Here is a 16,730-nt window from a genome sequence, read left to right as displayed (position 1 = left end):
AATTTACTTGTCAACTGATATGCCACACCGCGGCAGAAAATAAATACAAGGCAGCGGCGAAGCATCAACATGGACGCGTGCGCTGACTCGCAAAGCATTCACTCTACGGGTCTCATGAGCAACCAGGAATGAAAACCGGCTGTATGTAACGACCATTGTTCGGCGCTAATCATTCCGTGTCCGAATCAGGTTGACTAGAAATGCCTCGCAAGGTTTAGCGGCTAAGAATGGTAGGAAGGAGGGAGAGAAAATAAAGAGAGAAGGCTTTCTATTCTAAGAGTGGGAGAGTTCCTTGTTTAGCCTATGAGACCCGCAATCTTCGTTGCAGTTTTTCAGACTTTAGCAGAGAATGTTTACCGGACATATGTGATGAAAGTGTTGAAACAGGGACACAAAGCCCAACACCTCTAGTCAAGTCACAAAATTTCCCTGTACTCATCAGTTAGCGCTTTAGTGAACTCGGATTCCCAAGAAGCTACAGTGGCTACTAGCGCCATACAATCACCACAATACAGCATGTCTTGTGTCCATAGCGCGAAGTTGAGCTACTTGGTTTAGGCACTGCTTAAAAAATAAGATACCTGCGCTAGCCACCGATCCTCAAGAAGCGAATGTCAACCGTTCCTAAAGTACTGTGAACAGCCGTTGTACGTGAAGGAAAGCAATCATGAATGGCCTATGTAAGTCTTCGTGTTAAAACAAGTAAGCAGTGAGTGTGCGAACGCGATAAATGAATGAAGTGAAGCCAGCCATCCTTCCGAGACAACCGGGCTTAGAGGAGACCGCCACATGATGCAGATCTTAAAAGGCGCCCAGAGGCGGTCAGTAACTGTGGAGAAACCTCAAACTCCCCGATTCACTTGAAAATTATTTAACAAAACAGACTTCATTCTAGACGTGATGGCGCACGAAGATGGGGAAGCCAGGGCGCACCGCCTTCGAAGCGTGCAGGCGAGCTGACGTCGCTTCGCACCCGCTTTGCTGACCTTGTGGAGCCACCTTGCTCTTAAATATATAAAGCTGTAAATACATTTTTTTTACTATCAGGTGTTGCTTACAGCATAGTCGTTACCACGAAGTGACAGTTGAGCGCCGCCTGTCAGACTCGATTGGCGGTAGGGTGCGCCGCTTTCCTTCGTGCAAATAAAAAAAAAAAGAAACCGCCTCCATTTCACCCCGTGAAAAAGTGGATGTACAGCGAAGCTAGTGCGGACGTTAGACGACGTTATACAAGAACGACCCCCACAATCGACGTACGTCACGTGAGTGGAAGGGCAGCATACGTCCTCATTCATCTAGGCGGACCGTCCGTCCGCCAAGCGCAAGTGCCTTATTCAGCCAATGTTTAAAATGAAATTGCGTCAGAAGATGCGTAAAGTACGAGATACGCACAAGCTGCAGACATTACACCTTCGGACTGTTATTTGAACATATGAGGAAACTATTACGCGAAACTGAAAGACAAAGCCCTTTTGCAGCTGCCGTTTGAGGTCTGTCTGCATGGCCGCGGCCGCTAGGTGGAGGTACCGTTAGCGCAGCATACAGGGCCAAGAAATACCTAGGGCAGCAGAATATAAATACCTTGGTATATTGATAAACGAAGGCAATAGATATATGAAAACACAGGAAAAAACCATAGCAGTAGAGGGGAAGAGAAATACAGCCATAATGAAGCACAGAGCGCTATGGGGATACAATAGGAACGAGGTCCTCCGAGGTATGTGGAAAGGTGTAATGGTTCCAGGACTTACTTTTGGAAAAGCAGTTGTTTGCTTTAAATCAGGGGTATAATCAGGACTCGACGGGAACTAAAGGGCAGTGGGTCGCCTCGCACTGGGCGCTCACGGGAAGACTACAAATGAAGTTGTGCAGGGTGATATGGGCTGGACTAGTTTTGAAGTGAGGGAAGCTCGAAGTAAAATTGAGTATGAAGGACGGCTGAGGAATATGGAAGAGGGTAAATGGGCTTGGAGGCTGTTCAGGTATCTGTACAAGAAAAAAACATTGATTTACAGTGGAGGAAAAAAACTAGGAAGCTTACCAGCAAGTATACGGCCTGTACGGTGGGCAACACAGCAACAAAGAAGGTGAAGAAAAAAGTCAGAGAGGCTGAAATAGTCTCATGGGTGGCGGCAATGGAAAAGATACCTGCCATGAGTAACTACTTAAGAGGAAAAAACGAAATCAGGAAAGAAACCATTTATGATAACTCAAAGGGAAGCTCATTACTCTTCGAAGCGAGATCGGGATACCTTAGAATACGCACCTATAAAGCGAAATATAAGAAGGAAGAAGAAGCATGTGCTTGCTGCGGTAAAGCTAGGGAAACGACGGAGCATGTTTTATTAGATTGTGAAGACGTCTACCCAACGGTCGATTTAGGCACCACTGGCCTCCTTGAAGCTCTTGGGTTCAGCGGGAGCAGTGGTAAAGCAAACATGTCCGTAATTGGAGGATTTGTGGAAGAAAAGTAGGGAAACGACAAAAGACGGAGACGTACAAAAGCACAGTTCGCAATAGGGGATCAGAAAATTTGGGTGTGGTAGTTCATAGTGTTTTTTTTTTCTTTTTGCATTGTTTAACCTGGGTAGGACATTAGGCAGTATAATAGCAAGAGCTTGGTGGCGCAACCCACCGCCCCGTTCCAAAGGGGACGCTCATATCATCCATCCATACATCCTCATTCGTGTAGGCCCTCCGCCTACCGCAAGTGCGTTATTAAACTAATTTAATTGCTCAAAATAAAATGCGTCAAAAAATTCGTAAAGTACGACTTACACACAACGTGCAGACATGATAGCATCGGAGTGTAATTCGAATATACGAGAAAACATAAATCTGTTACGCGGAAACTCAAACACAAACCCATTTTCCAGCTGGCGGTTTTGGGGTGTGCACGCCACGAAAAATCCCGACCAACTAGAGGCTAGCAGATTCGCTGTAAGAGGCTGCCATATTTTGCAGCAGAAAGAAAAACAGAAAAAAGATAAACATACAAATACACGAGCACTGAGCTTTAACTATCCGCAGCACTTTCGATCAATTACCAGAGGACCGAGCCAGGAACAAAGATGAAGAACTGATCGCGGTTGGCCGAACCGATGATAGAGAAAAACGGTGTCTGGACGCTCGTTTCATTCATTGCAGCCCCCAATCGAAGGCGCCCGATAGCATTTCTGCGTGCACGGCATGAGACTGGAAGTGACGAGACAGCCAAAGCAAGAAATTCATTTATGATAAACCGGTTTAAGGACGAATATTCAATTGCGAAGAATCAGAACATTTAATTCTCAACAAAGCTTATGACTAACACAAAAACTTCACATGTTGGACGCTTATCCCTAACATGTCCAAATATGCGTCAATTTTGAACTCGATGCCAGATTCAATTCTCCTAGGACAGTGCGAAACATTGCACATAATGGCTGCATAACTCTTTTTACCACTTACATAAGTATACTAACGTAAGCGGCAAACAGAAAAACACAGCCTACAAAATCCACAATTAACCCATGCAAAATAAACTTAATATAGATACATATCATCCATAACCCCCCCCCCCCCCCTTCGTAACATTTGAACTCTGTGACAGAAATTGTCCTTACGGCACAGCGGGCTAAATTCGACACGCGGTTTGCACACTTGTAACGATCTAGAGTGGTTGCATAAGTAATTTATTTGTAAAGGCCATAATTAACCAACTCGCTTTACATTTTACCTGCATATAACCCCACTGGGGTATAGCAGAAATGTATCTTAGGGGGGGGGGGGGAGGGGGGGGCGTTTTTTCGCCGGCAACTACCGCTCATCCCCTTCTACATCTCTCTCTCTGTGGGGGTTCATATATATATATATATATATATATATATATATATATATATATATATATATATATATATTATTATTATTATTATATATATTTGAACAATATATTTGAACGAGCAGAATGGAAACCGAGGGTGCGATTTTTATTGATCATATAAGATATAAGAGGCCAACAAACAAAGCCACCACAGGGGAAAACAAATTTACACACTTATTAGTTGAATTAAATAAATGATCAATTAACTAAAATGAAAGTGACTGAACAAATATGCAGATCCCACGCACTATGGGAATCGATGTAACTGAAGCTTTCCGTGCTGGATGCTTTGATTGACGATAATTAGTGGCAATGCTGGCGGCTAAAGCTTAATTTCTTCGACGTTTAGGCTAACACGAGAGTGGTGAGTTGATGTTAAACGTTCCCTTTGTTGTCCGTCTGCGTAGTACACAGCAAACACAGGGAGAGGTGTTTGCTTGAAGCGTTGTTGTACGCCATATTTTATAAACTCTGAGAGGATTGAGCATAGTCATTGCCTCACATGGCACGTCGCATTGTGGCAGAAGTATTAAACTTTAGTTGGATTATGGGGCTGTACGGGCCAAAACCACACTCGGTTTATGAGGCACGCCGTAGTGGCGGACTCCGGTTTAATTTTGACACCGTGATGTTCTTTAACGTGTCCCAAAATCTAAGTGCACGCGCGTTTTCTATTTCACTCCCCTCGAAATGCGGCTGCCGCGATTGGGATCAAATCCACGACCCCTAGCAATGCCATACCGGCAAAGTTTACGCGGCGGGCGCAGACATGTTGATTTGACAGTCGACCGCTTCCGTAGTGTCTCCTGGACCCTGCGGTGCGCTTTAATTAATGCGGATCTGCTTCTGCACGCCATGCGTAGCTTGTCCACTTGGCATATTTGCATGGCGCTCATTTTTCAGAAATAGCAGCAACGTACTGTACCGTACCTTATCCTGTTCCTGCAACCGCTTTCGTATAGTAGTGAGGCTTCCTTGACTTCTCTCGTCACCTCCCACGCCCTCTTTTATATGCGTACTGCCTCCTTCTTCTTCTCTCTACAGTTCTGTCCGCGTCCCCTCTGGCCTCGCGCCGCTGTTTCTGCAATGCTTCTGAGGGGAGTCACGGATAATTACAGTTGTCAAGCGGCTAATGTGGCAACGCCCAGGGAGCTCCAGAGGGCATTGTGGACATTTGACGCGGTGGGGTGAAAACGAGTTTCTGCCGTCGCCTTTCCTCTCTTGTGCAGTTTTCACTGGTCGAGCTGGAGCGGCTGCCGAAATCCTCGAGCGAGCGCTCGGGTTTCACAAATCCTAATCGGCCAGCGGAGCGCAAGAATGCTCCGCGAGTCCATGTCCGTCCGTCCGTCCATGTCCTTACTCGTCCGTGTCTTTTTTTAGCGCAATTCCCTTCTTTAAGCATGAGTACATGTGACACAAACCGGTTCGGGAAACTATGCCCGACTTCCGCTCTGTACGTTTCCACAACCAAAGTCGCCGTCCCCCGTGCGTAATTTGACCGCGGCAGTCGCAGAGTCCGTCATTTCCATGTCGCGCCCGCAAGAATTGTGCATGGACAACGTGCACAGAAGGCTTTGTGCAGCACCTGCGTCACCTCGTAATCGCTGTCGTCCGAGCTCTCATCGCTAGACGCGAGCTCTGCAGCAGCGCCGAACGCAGCCATATTGCGAAGCAACACAATGTTGTGCGTACCAACCGGGTACCGATTTCGCTTGAAGACGGAAGTGACGCGAGCTATTTACGCCCGAATCCGCGCCTCTGCGGCGGAGCAAGATGGAGCGATCCGGCGCGGAGCGAGTTGATCCGAAACGACCAGCGGAAAGCGCTAACCTGCTCCAGATCGACCAGTGAAATTCGGATTCATTGCCACGGAGTAAGAAATCCTGCTCCGAATCGTCCAGTGAAAAATGCTATTACTCACGCCTTTCATCTGTATACACGCTCTGAACCACCGCCCGACGCGATGTGCGCGACAGCAGCAGTGGTAAAGTCGAAGGAAGAGGCAAAGAAAGCTTCGCTTTAAGAAACTGGCCGCAGGTGGGGCACGAACCAACGTCTTCGCATTGCGCATGCGAGGCTCTTACCAATTGAGCTGCCGCGGCGCCGTTTTCTCATCCACTTTCTGGAGTATTTATGTTCACATACTGGAATTAAACCTGGCAGTGTTAGCCAATGCCAAACCTGACGGCCTTGATGGTGGATGTGGAACATCCTTTTTAAAGCTAAGCTTTCTTCGCCTTCGACTTTTCCCGCAGCTGCTGCTGCCTTGCATGCCGCGTGGGGGAGGGGTTCATAAAGTGCATATACATGGAAAGAGTGTCGTAGAGAAGAAAGGAGATTCGAGAAACTCCTTTGACTTGTGCACCACGTGGAATGTGCACAATGTCATCGGGAGCTTCCTTCACGCCGCCACCTTAGCCTCTTGACAGCTGTAATCATCCATCAGCACCCCCCCCCCCCCTCAAAGTATTGCAGAAATTGCAGCTTATCTGTTTACTAACGTGCATGTCCAGAGGGAAGCTAGTTAGAATTGTCGAGAGGAGGGGGGAGAAGAGGCAGCGAATGGGTAAAAGCGACCGGCCAGTCGCGCGGAAATTTTGTGTGCATTTGCGGGCTTCTTTTATGTAGCGTGTATTGAGCTACAGAAAGCTGCATCGGGAGTTTTTCATGTCGCTCTACAATTTTCTCAATGACACTTTCCATCGAATTATAATATTGAGAAGCTGATTAATCGATTAAGACTAATTGTCTATTTAAGGGAAATTATTTAAAAAATTCAGTATCTCCAAGCGGCGGCAAACAGCATTACCTTGGTTCTGTCCAGCTACGTAGCATTCGCATATTTTAAACTCTGACTAAAGTTAGCTGGGACATCCTACGTATATATATGCGTGTGCGTGTGTAGACACACCACAAACGTGGTTGCATGATTGTACACCACGTAAAGACAAACTCCTAGCACTCCCCGGACAAGAATGCTTTAACGAAGATGCACGTTTTTGCGTTGCCGAAACACTTTGCTTAACTTGTGACAAAAGCTTTTCTGCTAAAGCATGTAGTCATTTCGCATCAAATTATGCTGCCATACTTAACAGTGTTGCGCAGAGCGACGAAGGGACAGGACTTGGGCGAGAAAACAACACACGACACCTGAGCGCAAGTTGTTTCCTGAATATGCTATCATCCTTACGCTATTCTTAAAAATGACGATATTAAAAGAAAAGACTAAGATTTCGTTTACGAGGTCATCATCAGCAGCAACCTATCTTATGTCAACCGCAGGACGAAGGCCTATCTCCTCCAATTACCCCTGTCCTGCGCCAACCGATTCCAACTAGAGCCCGCGAATTTCCTGATTTCATCGCTCCACCTAGACTTCTGCCGTCCTCGACTGCGCTTACCTTCTCTTGGCACCCATTTTGTAACTCGAATGGACCACCGGTTATCTAACCTGCGCATTGCATGACCTGCCCAGCTCCATTTTTTTTTTCTCTTAAAGGGGCCCTGAACCACTTTTTAGCGAAGTGGAGAAAGACATTTGAAGTGAAGATAGGCTATTTCAGAACCACTTTGCCGCAAAAATTACTTCAATGCATTCAGCAGAAGCAGAGTTATCGGCAATCAAACACGGCCTCAGCTGTGCTCCCTTTCCTCCTCCGATGCTTTGCACTGCGAAGGCTACGACTTCACCGTGGCGCGCAGTTCAAATTTCCGATTTGGTGCCTATGCCGCGATAAACGTAAGCCACATGCGGCTTTCCTCAGAGAGCCGCAGTGCGCTTAGCCACTGGACTCGTGGCGGCACCTCGCGGCGGCCGCGGTGTAGCCGAGCGCAGCGACCAATAGCAGCCGCGTATTGGAGTGTGCTTTATGACGAAATAAAGCACTCAGAAAAGAGCGAGGAGCATGGGGTTTTTCAAACGAGTGTTCGAGAAAAAGCTGACTTCGCGATCCGCTTGCGAGCTCCACGGACCGCGTACGACAGCAGAACCTGGCTGAGATGTTCACAACAGCGTGTGCTACCCGCGGACTATGTTATTTCACCAAGCCCTAGGGGTGGTTCGGGGCCCCTTTAATGTCAATTCGAATATCGGCTATACCCGTTTGCTCTGTGATCCAAACCGCTCTTTTTCTCTCTTAACGTTATGCCTATCATTATTCGTTGCATCGTTCTTTGCGCGGTCCCTAGCTTTTTCTCAAGCTTCTTTGCCAGTCGCGAAGTTTTGCCCAATATATCAGCACCGGTAAAATGCACTGATTGTACACCTTCCTTTTCAACGATAATGGTAAGCTTCCAGTCAGGAGCCGACAATGTCTGCCGCATACGCTCCAACCCAGTTTTATTCTTCTGTGAATTTCCTTCTCATGATAAGGGTTCCCTGTGAGTAATTGACATAGGTAAACGTACTACTTCAAAGACTCTAGAGGCGGACTGGCGATCCTGAACTCTTGTTCCCTTGCCCGGCTATTCATGATTATCTTTGTCTTCTGCTCCATATTAATCTTCAACCCCACTCTTACGCAGCTCTCTGTTAAAGTCCTCAATCATTTGTTGTAACTCGTCTCCAGCGTTGCTGCACAGGACAATGTCATCTGCAAACCTAAGGTTGCAGATCCATTTATATGCGCGTAATGTGTGTCGGTGACCTAGGTGGTACATCACTTGGAAAAACGAACAGCGCTAAAGACGGGGCCAAACAAAAACAAGACTGCGCACTATCGTGTTTTCTTGTTTACAAGCCCGGCTTTTTGCAGCCCAGGTAACAGTGGAGATTCTCTTGTTTTCCAGCCAGATCTTGTAATGAGTGGTACGGCCATGGCTGCGTACAGAAATGTGCGGGCGCTATTCTACAAGTCGCTGTTGGATACGGACCCTTTTTCTGGTATCACTCGAGTTCCCGGACCACATCCAATCGCCGTCGCATTCCAATTCTGGTGCGCAGGGGCGTGTCTAACACGTTCCCGGACTTGTGAGACAAGTTCGCGACCCCCACCTCATGTGCCACGTCGAGCTATTTTGTCTTCACCTCTGCTTGACTCTTCCCGAAAGTAGAACGGGAGGCTGACACGGTTCCGGGTAGTTAATCTTGGTCCCGAGAAAAGCTGGTTTGCAGCTTTGAAAGGCCGTTCGAAAACAACCCGGATGGATGGATGGAAGGTAGGAGCGTCCCCTTTGAAACGGGGTGATGGCAGTTGCCACCCTGCTCAGCTTTTTATTTTGCCTTTTATTTTTTTTTACCTGTGCTGTGTGTTATTAAAATTCTCGATTTTCTTTAAGTACGTCTTCCTACCAACTCTCGCCCACATTACGTGGGACTGCCAGAACAGGCCACCCAAAATTAATACACCAAAAATAGCCGGCAAACTCTCCGGAAGGGAGCAGTGGGAGACTTGGCTCGCCAGCGAGGATCGGGAGATGCAACTAGCGCTTCTCGACCAAGCACGGCGGACCGCTCAAGCCAGTGGGGCCCTGGACTAGGGGCTCCACCGACTCGCTTTCTGCATTTTTTTTTTTCTTTTAAATAAACGTTTTGATATATATATATGTCACCTCTCTGCTTTTGGGCCACCAATCCTTCGATAGCCTTTCCACCGCATATTTATTTACGTGACTATTATTATCTATGAACCCCAGGGCCTCAGGAAGCGTGACTGTGGCCGCATCGACATCGGGATTGATACCATCACATTTTAGTATCAGGTGTTTTATTGTTCGTACAGATTTACCGCACACAGTACATGTGTCTTCTTCTTCGTTAAATTTCTTTTTATAGCTCCGCGTTCTAAGACATCCTGACCTAGCTTCAAAGAGAAGGGCACTGCCTCTTGAGTTATCATAAAATGCTTCCTTCCCGATCTGCTGTTTCCATTCTCGACATAGTTCAACACTATGCTTCTTTTCCATTGAATTTAACCAATTTTTGCCTTCCACGTTTTTAACCTGTCGTTTAATGCTCTGTCTTATTCTGTCCTCGTGTCTGGCATACTTACTAGCTGGTTAGCTTCCTAGTTCTTTTCCGCCATTGTGAGTCAACGCTCTTTCTGTATAGGTATTTAAATACCTTAGCTGCCCACCTGTTATCGTCCAATTTCCTCAGGCGTTTTTTGTATAGGATTTTACTCTGAGCTTCCCGTGCTTCGAACGATGCCCACCCCATATCCCCCTGTACTGCTTCGTTTGTGGTTTTCCCGTGGGCACCTAGTGCTAATCTTCCAACAGCTCTCTTATTTACTTCTAGTCTCGACTGAACTTCTGCCCTTAAGCACAGGACCGCATACCGAAAGTAAGCACCGGCACCATTACTCCCTTCCAAATACCTCTCAGTACCTCATACCTGTTGTACCCCCACAATGCCCCATGCTTCATTATCCCGGCATCTCTTCGCCCATTTGCTATGAGAGACTGTTCGTGCTTTTCCGTGTACATCTGCCCTTTGTTTCCTCCAGCTGAGCGCCTTCAAGCGGGGAGGCAACACCAAGGCAACGCCGGGGGTAAGTCACCCATCAGACAGTAGAGCCCTTGGAGCGATCCCATAGGCCGAATGTGACGACACCTGAGCGGGCTCAACGATTGGCCGAAAATGACGTGACCCCGAGAGACCGAAGGAGTTAAAAGCGAGAGACAGGGAGAAGAGACATTCATTCTTTCATTCATTCATTTCTTTTGTTGTTCTTGCCACCGGCCGCAGGGTCCGATTTGCTGCCCGCCGTCGATTACTTTATGACTGTTCATTACTTTGTGTCATTACTGCAAATAATGTAAATAAACCTTCAGTTTCATCTCCAGATCCTCCTCAACGTCGGTCAACTCCCGCACTCAACGGAAAGATCCAATATCGCCTATCACCCAATCGCACTTTCGGCGTTGGGGGCATGCTATATTATTTTGGATTTAAAAAATTGTGCAGATCCAACACACTGTGAGAATCGATGTAAGCGAAGACTTCCGCGCTGGATGCGATAATTAGAGGTAATGTTGACGGCTAAAGCTTAATTTCTTCAACGTTTAGGCTAACACGAGAGTGGTGAGTTGATGTTAAACGTAACCTTGCGAGCACCACTGCTGTTCGTCGCCGTAATACAGAGGACACACAGGTAGAGGTGTTTGCTTGAGGCGTTGTTGTGCGCCATATTTTATAAACTTTGAGAGGATTGAGCATAGTCATTGCCTCACATGGCACGTCACATTGTGGCAGAAGTATTAAACTTAAATTGGATTATGGGGCTGTACGTGCCAAAACCACAGACGGATTATGAGGCACGCCGTAGTGGCGGACTCCGGATTAATTTTGACACCGTGATGTTCTTTAACGTGTCCCAAAATCTAAGTGCACGCGCGTTTTCTATTTCGCTCCCCTCTAAATGTGGCTGCCGCGATTGGGATCAAATCCACGACCCCTAGAAATGCCATGGCGGCAAAGTTTACGCGGCAGGCGCAGACATGTTGATTTGACGGTCGACCGCTTCCGTAGTGTCTCCTGGACCCTGCGGTGCGCTTTAATTAATGCGGATCTGCTTCATGCACGCCCTGCGTAAGTTGCCCGCTGACATATTTGTATGGCGTTTGTTTTTCAGAAATAGCAGCAACGTACTGTACCGTACCTTGAACTTAAGCTTATCCTGTTTCCTCGCAACCACTGTCGTATAGTAGTGGGGTTTCCTTGCCTTCGGATGTCACCTCCGCCCCCTCTCTTATATGGGAACTGCCTATTCTCCTCCCTTTCCTTCTTCTCCTCTCTGAAGTTCTATCTACGTCCCCTCTGGCCTCGCACTTTAGTAGAAAGGGAAACGCTGCAGTTTCTGCAGTGCTTCTGAGGGCAGTCACGGATAACTACAGCTGTCAAGCGGATAATGTGGCGACGGCCATGGAGCTCCAGAAGGCATTGCGCACATTCGACGCGGTGGGGTTAAGGCGAGTTCCTCCCGTCGCCTTTCCTCTCTTACCCGCTTCCGTCATCTGCATACACGCTCTGAACCACCCCCCCGACGCGGTGTGCGCGACAGCAGCCCACAGCAGCAGTAGCAGCAGCGGGCAAGTCGAAGGAAGAGGCAAAGGATGCTTCGCTTTAGTAAAAATACAGGAACGAAGCTTTGCCCTAGAATTTCGATGGCATCATATGATGCAAGGTTCACTCATTTTCGGTTACCTGCTGCCCGACTTGTTTTAAGAAATGTTTGAAAGTAACTTGCGATCATGGTATTGTAATCATTACACGACGCATATTGTTATTTGATTACACTTGGGATGGATGAGGCCGACAGTCCGAAGCAGTGCTGCTTCCTGTTTAGAAGCCTTTGTGAAAGTTACGGCATCCGTAGTTCGCATTAAAATAAGATCCAGTAGCTCCGAGAGATTTGAAAGCGTCGTGTTTCCCGACTCCCGTCGTTAGGATGGGCTCTCCGCAGCAAGTCTTACGATGAGGTAGGTGAGCCTCAGCCAGGCGACTGGTCACGACCGTTTGGTGTTGAGTGATCGGGCAGGGACAAGGCGTTCTCCCTATGTCTATAATTGTCCGCCAACTTCGTCCGCCAAATTGTCCGCCAACTTATGCGCGCCCCCTTCTCGTATCCATCACCCGACTCTCCTTATTAAAATTATTTTCCGTTGGTCGCAGTCACACTCTTCAACACTCACCGGTTTTCTTAACGGTGTGGCCACCGCTAACATCCCTGTATTTCTATTTCTGCGTGTACTTCGAGGCTGGCCATTCGCCTATCTGCCCTTCCACCTGTTTGTTCTGGCGGTTTCTTAGCTTCCCAGGCCCAGCACGCCAATCCTTGATGTATTTTGCCGTGGGTAAATCAACCTTCTGCAGGTCTTTCCTTATTGTCCTGTTTTTCGCCCTATTTTTATTATTAACAGCTTGTACTAACTAGCCTAACAGCAAGCTCTTCTCAAGTTTATTAACATAATGAAAGTCAGAGACAAGGGAAATGAAAAGAATAAAAAAAGAAAAGATGGGGGAGGGGGGGGGGGAGGAGGTTATCCTAGACAAGCAAGTCTCATTAATTTCGTAATGCTTTTCTTCCGCGCAGCGTGGTCGACGATTCGGTGAAGTACCAGAAACGAGGAGCTGTTCGACGACACGAAGGCCTGGTGGGGAGCAACGATGCCCCCAAGTTGTATGTATGCACGTGCTCGTCCCATTTTTATCTGTGTGTGGAATTTTTAGCGCTGATCACCGCTCAGCAGTTATGGTCAACACGATCTAGAATGAGGTAGAGGCGCGCCATGAGTGGGGCCGCAATGTTCTATGCATGGAAAATGGGATCGCCCCCACGGCAACCTTCTATCGACCAATACTCATAGAAGAATGGAGCTCGAATCTGGAAATGTGGTCGAGCTGGTAAGTTATTTGGAAAATGCAATACATGTTGGCTCTACTGAACCAATGAATTTTGCTTCCAAGACACAGTTACACTAGAAGCGTAGCGCGGGAACGATGATCGACAAAGACTAGACAGGACAAGCGCTATAGAAGAGTATAGGCTTGGGCTGGTTGGTAATATATAGTTACACTGGAAGCATAGCGCGGGACTATGTATTACCAACCAGCCCAAGCCTATACTCTTCTGAATTCCAAGACACGTCCACTCAGAACCTTCAGATATCACTGAATGAAACTTTTGTTCTCTGCTGCCGCCACACCATGCTACAACAGATTCGCTAACAGAATATCAAAATTTTATGGAGCTATTGTAATTGAAAAGGACGTTGCAAGTGAAAATGATAAGATTGAAGTAATTTGTAGATATTGTACGTCATAACTTACTACCTGGATGATCGATGCATTTCACAGCTTTTCTAGTCGATACTGTTCGATACATGTCTACTTAAACTTTACTATTACCTTCATTCTAAAAGACCAAAAGGAGGAAGAAAAAAAGCGCAAGAAATGAAATATTAAAATTGATGTTTCATCAAATTTTGGTGCTGGAATGTACTACAAAACTGCTTAACTCAGTGAACGAGTGTTATCCCCGTTTCACATTAATTTGCTCTGGGTTATCACTTTCGATAACTGCTAGTTAACACGCCCCATTTGATTTGCATGGTTTACAAAAGTTACAACACACATTGTGGGCGCCAAGCATGCTCAGTACAATTTCAAATAACAAACAAAAGCATTGGCATCGCGAAATTAAGTTCGCCGAAACACGTTCGTGTTTGAAGGTTTAACTTCTACCTGGCAGTCTTTAGTGCGCACGATATGGTATCTTATACCTTATTAAAAATTGAATACGCGGATGCAAAACACAAATTTATTTTACTCTGTAAAAAACTTGTACCTTCCACTGAGAAAAAGTTTCTTAATCCTGCGATCACATTGTTTTCAACTGTGAGCGCAGGGCGAAAATGTGATCACGAATGGGCGCCTCTTTTCAAACGTATGCCTAGCACGAAGTCTTCGCAAATGCTCCGACAAACTTGCAATCGGCCAGGTCTCGCCACTAGTACAGGCGCTATGCGTGCAAGCAACACGTGTAGGCAGCGCAGACGTGAACCTTCCTCCCGAACAGGGCGCCGCCGAATTCTTCTGGTCTCACGTCTGGTTCAGTACTTCTGACATCACACGGCGTCTGCGTGACAGGAACAGAGGTACAAAAGGGCCGACGATTCCGCTGTTCTGCGCGGCTCGTCATCCGCAGCCATAGAGGGTGTCACGATGTGCTTACACTGCCGAGGATGCTTAAAACAAAGGAAGAAAATCTTTTTTAAACGTCACTGTCCACAACCGACACTGCTGCGATGAAAGATTAAAAGAAAGATAAAAAAAAGGAAAGGGAGAGGGAGAGCAAGTGTGCGGCGAAAGCAGCGGAACAAATTGCGTTTCCTCACCGCCACTTCACTGGGCACGTTCGCACTGAGGCGGTTTCAGTATGGCCTCCGTGATCATCTTTAGATAACCTGCGTTCGCGTGTCACAACCATTACCGCCGGAACGTGCGCTCAGTAAAACGAAATTATAATAAGACAGGCGTATAGTCGTTTCACGGCTATAGAGAGAGAAAGACTGACAAAATCCAAAGATATCTGTCCTTTTACAAGACAGGTTAGCTACTTAACATGGACGCATTTGAGCCTTCAGGCACGTGGGGTATGGGTAGCCATCTTTCTAGTTGAGGGATGCAAGCACTGGGCCTAAGGCGTCCAGCACTTTAAGTGCGTTTTGAGCACAGGGTGTCCCTGTGCATCTAAACCTCGATAAAACATCGCTGCATCTAAACCATCGATACCCCCTTGGTGTCTTATCAGCCCTACAGTCCATCTCAGTGTACCAGGAATCGGAAAAAAGTCTGAACTGTCGTCGCCTGTGCTCAAACAACTGTCTCTGCTTCTTCTGCACGAGAGGTACGCGGACAGGGAACACATTTATACCGATGGTTCCACAAACATCCAGTGTTCGTCCGGTGCTGTGGTTGTCCCAGCAAAAGCTATTACCATCAGCTTTAGGACTGACCACCCAACAACATCGACATCTGCTGAACTAGCTGCTCTTCGCGCTGCACTTCGTGTCGTCAATCGGGAGCCACCTCGGCAATGGTCAATCTTCAGCGATTCAAAGGCAGCCCTACAATCTGTACTATCAGCTCTGCATCGCGGGCCATTCGAACAGCTCGTATTCGATATTAGATGCCTACTCCATACATCACAGGAGAAAGGACACCATGTGACGTTTCAGTGGCTGCCAAGTCACTGCGGCGTCACTGGAAATGAAGACGCCGATAATGCCGCTCGGGCAGCTCTTGAGGACGCACAAGAAGAGGCCATACCGCTTTCACGATCCGACGCAGCTAGCAGACTTCGAGTGCTTGCACATGAGATCACGCTATCTCTATGGTGCACACCAAACAGCCAGACCACCCAGAGCAACCGTCAATACCACCTGCCCTCTTTGATGCATCTCTATATGCCAACTGGACTGCGTCGAAGAGAGGCAACCCTGCTTTATCGCTTATGGCTGGGGGTGGCTTTCACCAAATCTTACTCCTTCCGCATTGGAATGGCCGACAACGATCTCTGTAATGCCTGCTTTTGCGAGGAGACGCTGGAACATGTTCTGCGCGACTGTCCTGACTATAACGTTCAGCGACAGTCCCTGGCATCTGTTCTAGCGCGCCTTGACAGTAGACCATTGTCGCTCGACACGATTTTCACATGCCGCCGACAGAAGATATCGCAGGTGAAGGCGACAAAGGCACTACTTCGGTTTTTGAAAGAGACGGGATTGGACAAGCGGCTGTGAGAGTGACGTCGCGTACCATGCCAGAATGATGGACTCCAACGGACCATGTGTGTGTGCTGTGATATGTGCTCTCTCTCCCTCTCCCCCTTCCCCATCTTTAATCTCCCCCATCCCTCTCCCATGTGTAGGGTAGCAAACCGGTTAAGCCATACTGGTTAACCTCCCTACCTTTCCTTCTCCACTTTTTCCTTCCTTCCTTCAGGCACGTGAAGATAGAATAAATAACGTCTACACTAGGGCAGGCAGCCGCGTACCCGCCGTGGTTGATCAGTGGCTATGGTGTTAGGCTGCTGAGCACAAGGTCGTGGGACGGAATCCCGGCCACGGCGGCCGCATTTCGATGGGGGCGAAAACACCCGTGTAACTTAGGTTTAGGGGTACGTTAAAGAACCACAGGTGGTCGAAATTTCCGGAGTCCTCCACTACGGCGTGCCTCATAATCAGAAAGTGGTTTTGGCACGCAAAGCCCCGTAATTTTTTTTTTTTTAGGGCAGGCAGCCGCCACACTTCACATCTACCATATCAGCAATGAACAGCCATCAATGGAAACATGATTTATTTATTCGAGATTTGAACAGGTTTGAGATTGTATTGCACTGTTTGTGCCGCGCGTTCAATATCA

This window comes from Dermacentor albipictus, chromosome 1 (genome assembly GCF_038994185.2).
Source record: "Dermacentor albipictus isolate Rhodes 1998 colony chromosome 1, USDA_Dalb.pri_finalv2, whole genome shotgun sequence".
Lineage (NCBI taxonomy): Eukaryota > Metazoa > Arthropoda > Arachnida > Ixodida > Ixodidae > Dermacentor > Dermacentor albipictus.
This window is presented reverse-complemented; position numbering follows the sequence as displayed.